The sequence below is a fragment of the Aotus nancymaae genome, unplaced genomic scaffold, assembly GCF_030222135.1.
Source record: "Aotus nancymaae isolate 86718 unplaced genomic scaffold, 86718_ANA_hifiasm-v0.15.2.pri h1tg000004l, whole genome shotgun sequence".
NCBI lineage: Eukaryota > Metazoa > Chordata > Mammalia > Primates > Aotidae > Aotus > Aotus nancymaae.
Window position 1 is genome coordinate 24715262 of NW_026988415.1, and position 6035 is coordinate 24721296.

Consider the following 6035-nt stretch of genomic DNA (forward strand, 5'->3'; position numbering starts at 1 on the left):
CCTGCAGACCAGGAGATTCCCTCGGGTGCCTACACCAGCAGGGCCCTGGGTTTCAAGCACAAAACTGGGTGGCCATTTGGGTGGACACTGAACTAGTTGCAGGAGTTTTTTTTATACCCCAGTGGCACCTGGAACGCCAGTGAGACAGAAGAGTTTACTCCCCAGGAAAGGGGACTAAGAAGCCAGAGAGCCAAGTGGTCTAGCTCAATAGATCCCACCCCCATGGAGCCCAGAAAGCTAAGATCCACTGGCTTGAAATTCTCACTGCCAGCACAGCAGTCTGAAGTCAACCTGGGATAATGGAGCTTGGTGGGGGTAGGGGCATCCGCCATTTCTGAGGCTTGAGTAGGTGGTTTTCCCCTTACAGTGTGAACAAAGCCGCCAAGAAATTCAAACCGTGGATTGGCAAAGAGGATGTGGAGAAATAGGAACACTTTTACACTGTTGGTGGGAGTGTAAATCAGTTCAACCATTGTGGAAGACAGTGTGGCAATTCTTCAAGGATCTAGAACCAGAAATACCATTTGACCCAGCAATCCCACTCCTGGGTATATACCTGAAGGATTATAAATCATTCTACTATAAAGACACATGCACCTGTATGTTCACTGCAGCACTATTCACAATAGCAAAGACTTGGAACCAACCCAAATGCCCATCACTGATAGACTGGATAAAGAAATTGTGGCACATATACACCATGGAATACTATGCAGCCATAAAATAGAATGAGTTCATGTCCTTTTCAGGGACATGGATGAAGCTGGAAACCATTATTCTCAGCAAATTAACACAGGAACAGAAAACCAAACACCATATGTTCTCACTCATAAGTGGAAGTTGAACAATGAGAACACATGGACACCGGGAGGGGAACATCACACACCAGGGCTTGTTGGGGGATGGGAGGCTAGGGGAGGGATAGCATTAGGAGAAATACCTAATGTAGATGACGGTTTGATGGGTGCAGCAAACCACCATGGCACATGTATACCTATGTAACAAATCTGCACGTTCTGCACATGTACCCCAGAACTTAAATAACTTTTTAAAATACATGATTACCTCAATAGATGGAGAAAAGACTTTTGATAAAATTCAACATCCCTTCATGTTAAAAACTCTCAATAAGCTGGGTATTGAAGGAACATACCTCAAAATATTATAATAATAGCTACCTATGACAAACCCATAGCCAACATTATACTTTAATGGACAAAGGCTGGAAGCATTCCCTTTGAAAACTGGCACAAGACAGGAATGCACTTTCTCACCACTCCTATTCAATATGGCATTGGAATCCCTGGACAGAGCAATCAGGCAAGAAAAAGAAATAAAGGGCATCCAAATAAGAAGAGAAGAAGTAAAACTATTCCTGTTAGCAGACAACATGATTCTATATCTAGAAATCCCCATGGTCTTCAGCTGATAAACAACTTCAGCAAAGTTTCAAGATACAAAATCAACATACGAAAATCACTAGCATTCCTATGCAGCAACAAAAACCAAGCTGAGAGCCAAATCCGCAAGGTGATCCCATTCACAATTACAAAAAGAATAAAATATCTAGGAATACAGCTAACCAGGGAGGTGAAAAAGCTCTGCAAGGAGAATTACAAAACACTGCTGAAAGAAATCAGAGATGACACAAACAAATGGTTAAACATTCCATGGTCACAGACAGGAAGAATCACTATCATTGGAATGGCCATATTGCCCAAAGCAATTTACAGATTCAATGCTATTCCTATCAAACTACCAACAACATTCTTCACAGAACTAGAAAAAACTATTTAAAACTTCACGTGGAACAATAACAACAACAAAAAGCCTGAGTAACCAAGGCAATCCTAAGCCAAAAGAACAAAGCTGGAGGCATCACCTTACCTGACTTCAAACTATACTACAAGGCTACAGTAACCAAAACAGCATGGTAGTGGTACAAAAACAGGCACATAGGCCAATGGAACAGCCATCATCAAAAACGATGAGTTTGTGTCCTTTGTAGGGATGTGGATGAACCTGGAAACCATCATTCTCAGCAAACTGACACAAGAACAGAAAATCAAACACTGCATGTTCTCACTCATAGGCGGGTGTTGAACAATGAGAACACATGGACACAGGGAGGGGAGCATCACACACTGGGGTCTGTTGGGGGAAACTAGGGGAGGGACAGCAGGGGGTGGGGAATTGGGGAGAGAAAGCATGGGGAGAAATGCCAGATATAGGTGATGGGGAGGAAGGCAGCAAATCACACTGCCATGTGTGTACCTATGCAACAATCTTGCATGTTCTTCACATGTACCCCAAAACCTAAAATGCAATTAAAAAAAAGAAAGAAAAGAAAAAGAAAATTATTGTTACAGACAAAAAAAAAAAAAAGAAAGAAATTATCGAGTAGCTGCGGGAACCCGGGGCACACACACCTCGCCGGCTTAATTTTCACCTCGGTGTCTGCAGCACCCTCCACTTCTCTCCTAGGTGACGAGACCCAGCGGCTAGAAATTCACCATGTCTATTCTCAAGATCCATGCCAGGGAGATCTTTGACTCTTATGGGAATCCCACTGTTGAGGTTGATCTCTTCACCTCAAAAGGTCTCTTCAGAGCTGCTGTGCCCAGTGGGGCTTCAACTGGTATCTATGAGGCCCTAGTGCTCCAGGACAATGATAAGACTTGCTATATGGGGATGTCTCCAAGGTTGTTGAGCACATCAATAAAACTATTGTGCCTACCCTGGTTAGCAAGAAACTGAATGTTACAGAACAAGAGAAGATTGACAAACTGATGATCAAGATGGACAGAACAGAAAGTAAATCTAAGTTTGGTGCAAATGCCATTCTGTGCGTGTCCCTCACCATCTGCAAAGTTGGTCCTATTGACAAGGGGGGTCCCCCTATACCACCACATCACCAACTTGGCTGGCAACTCTGAAGTCATCCTGCTAGTTCCGGCATTCAACTTCATCAATGGTGGTTCTCATGCTGGCAACAAGCTGGCCATGCAGGAGTTCATGATCCTCCCAGTGGGTGCCGCAAACTTCAGGGAAGCCATGCGCATTGGAGTGGAGGTTTATCACAATCTGAAGAATGTCATCAAGGAGAAATATGGGAAAGATGCCACCAACGTGGGAGATGAAGGCGGGTTTGCTCCCAACATCCTGGAGAATAAAGAAGTCTTGGAGCTGCTGAAAACTGCGATTGGCAAAGCTGGCTATGCTGATAAAGTGGTCATTGGCATGGACGTAAGCAGCCTCTGAGTTCTTCAGGTCTGTGAAGTATGACCTGGACTTTAAGTCTCCCAATGACCCCAACAGGTACGTCTCACCTGACCAGCTGGCTGACCTGTACAAGTCCTTCGTCAAGGACTACCCAGTGGTGTCTACGGAAGATCCCGTTGACCAGGATGACTGGGGAGCTTGGCAGAAGTTCATGGCCAGTGCAGAAATCCAGGTAGTGGGGGATAATTTCACAGTGACCAACCCAAAGAGGATTGCCAAGGTCATGAATAAGAAGTTATGCAACTACCTTCTCAAAATGAACCAGATTGGCTCCCTGACCAAGTCCCTTCAGGCGTGCAAGCTGGCCCATGCCAATAGGTGGGGTGTCATGGTGTCTCATCATTCTGGGGAGACTGAAGATAACTTCTTCACCAACCTCGTGGTGGGGCTGTGAACTGGGCAGACCAAGACTGGTGCCCCTTGCCAATCCAAGTACTTGGCCAAGTACAACCAGCTCCTCAGAATTGAAGAGGAGCTGGGCAGCAAGCCAACGTTTGCCAGCAGGAACTTCAGAAACCCCCTGGCCAAGTAAGCTGTGGGCAGGCAAGCCCTTCAGTCACTTGTTGGCTAATTAGACCCTCCCCTCGTGTCAGCTCAGGCACCTCGAGGCCCCTGACGAACACTTACAGGGGCCCCTGCTAATTAGCTCCCCTCACCCACTGCCATGGAGGTCGTACCACCTTCTTAGAAGATCTACAAAAGCCAAGCTCCCTGGAACCCTGTTGGTAGCTCTAGCTTTGCAGCTGTGTAATTGGCCCAAATCATTGTTTTTCTTGCCTCGATTTCCACCAAGTGTCTGGAGCCATGTGAGCCTCCAGTGTCGTCTCTGGGGTGGCCACAGGCAAGATCCCCAGTGGTTTTGTGCTCAAAATAAAAAGCCCCAGTGACCCATGGGAAAAAAAGAAACTATCAACAGAGGAGATAGACAACCTACAGAATGGGGGAAAGTATTTTGGAAACCATGCAGCTGACAAAGGCCTAATATACAGCATCTATAAGGAACTTAAACAAATTTACAAGAGAAAAACAACCCCATTAAGAAGTAGGTAAACATGAACAGACACTTTTCAAAAGAAGACATAATATGCGGCCAAGAAGCATATGAAAAAAGCTCATCATCACTGATCATTAGAGAAATGCAAATCAAAATTACAATGAGATGCTATCTCATACCTGTCAGAATGGCTATTATTAAAAAGTCAAAAAAAAAAAATAACAGATGCTGATGAGATCGTGGAGAAAAGGGAACACTTACACACTGTTGGTGGGAGTGTAAAATAGTTCAACCATCGTGGAAAGCAGTATGGCAATTCTTCAAAGAACTATAAATAGAACTACCATTCAACCCAGCAATCCCAATACTGAGTATACACCCAGAGAAATAGTAATCATTCTACCTTAAAGACACATGCATGTGAATGTTCATTGCAGCACTATTCACAATAGCAAAGACATGGAATCAACCTAAATGCCCATCAGTGTCAGATTGGATAAAGAAAATATGGTACTTACACATCGTAGAATACTATGCTGCCATAGAAGAGAATGCACTTGTGTCTTTTGCAAGAACATGGATGGAGCTAGAGGCAATTAGTCTTAGCAAACTAATGCAGTAACAGAAAACTACATATCGTATGTTCTAACTTATAAGTGAGAGCTAAATGATGAGAACTCATGAACACAGAAAACAACAGACACTGGGACATTCTTGAGGGTGGAGTTAGGAGGAGGGAGAAGAGCAAAAAAAATAACTATTGGGTACTAGGCTTAATACTTGGGTGATGAAATAATCTGTACAATAAAACCCTGTGACATGAGTTTAAACCTGCACATGTACTTCTGAACTTAAAAGTTTAAAATAAATATTTTTGGGCCGGGCGCGGTGGCTCAAGCCTGTAATCCCAGCACTTTGGGAGGCCGAGGCGGGCGGATCGAGCCCATCCTGGCCAATGTGGTGAAACCCCGTGTCTACTAAAAATACAAAAATTAGCTGGACGTGGTGGCACGCACCTGTAGTCTCAGCTACTCGGGAGGCTGAGGCAGGAGAATCGCTTGAACCCGGGAGGCGGAGGTTGCGGTGAGCTGAGATCGTGCCACTGCACTCCAGCCTGGCGACAGACTGAGACTGTCTCAAAAATAAACAAATAAATAAATAAATATTTTTAAAGAAGCTTCCCAGGGACTGAAATTGCTAGGGGAGCTTTCAGAACTCTTGGTGTGAAGTGAGGCAATTTCCAGTGTTCTCACCCCATTTTATTCTACACCTCATCGTTCACTTTCACAGTCCCCAAAGGGGCTCTTGCCCATACTCAGTACTCAAGGTCTTTTCTGATTTCTCATCAAAGTTAACCAGTCTTCCCAGGCATGGTGGTGTGTGCCCACAGTCCCAGCTACTTGGGAAACTGAGATGGGAGGATACCTTGAGCCCAGGAGTTCAAGGCCAGCCTGGGCAACATAGTGAGAGCCCATCTCTAAAATAAATAAATAAATGAGCAAAGAATTTACCAATCTCTAGGATGAGATAAACCAATCTATGCTAAGGTATTAATACCTGATAATACAGTATTCCAAAAAGGAGGTGCATCAGAATAGGGTAATTGAGAAAGCACATGGAGTACATACAAAGGGAATTTGGGGGATCAGGTCCTGGAGGCACTGGGCTTAATTAGTGGGCTTAATTAATGGGCTTAATCCATTGCATGAATTTCTTCAAGTTGATTCCTTGTTGAAACTCATCAGTTGGACTGTTAACC

At 44.4% G+C, this 6035-nt stretch overlaps 1 pseudogene; it reads left to right on the forward strand.

The window, feature by feature from the left end:
- The first annotated feature begins 2514 nt into the window (after positions 1–2514).
- On the forward strand, positions 2515–3814 carry LOC105733052 (alpha-enolase-like; annotated as a pseudogene).
- The last annotated feature ends 2221 nt before the right edge of the window (positions 3815–6035 follow it).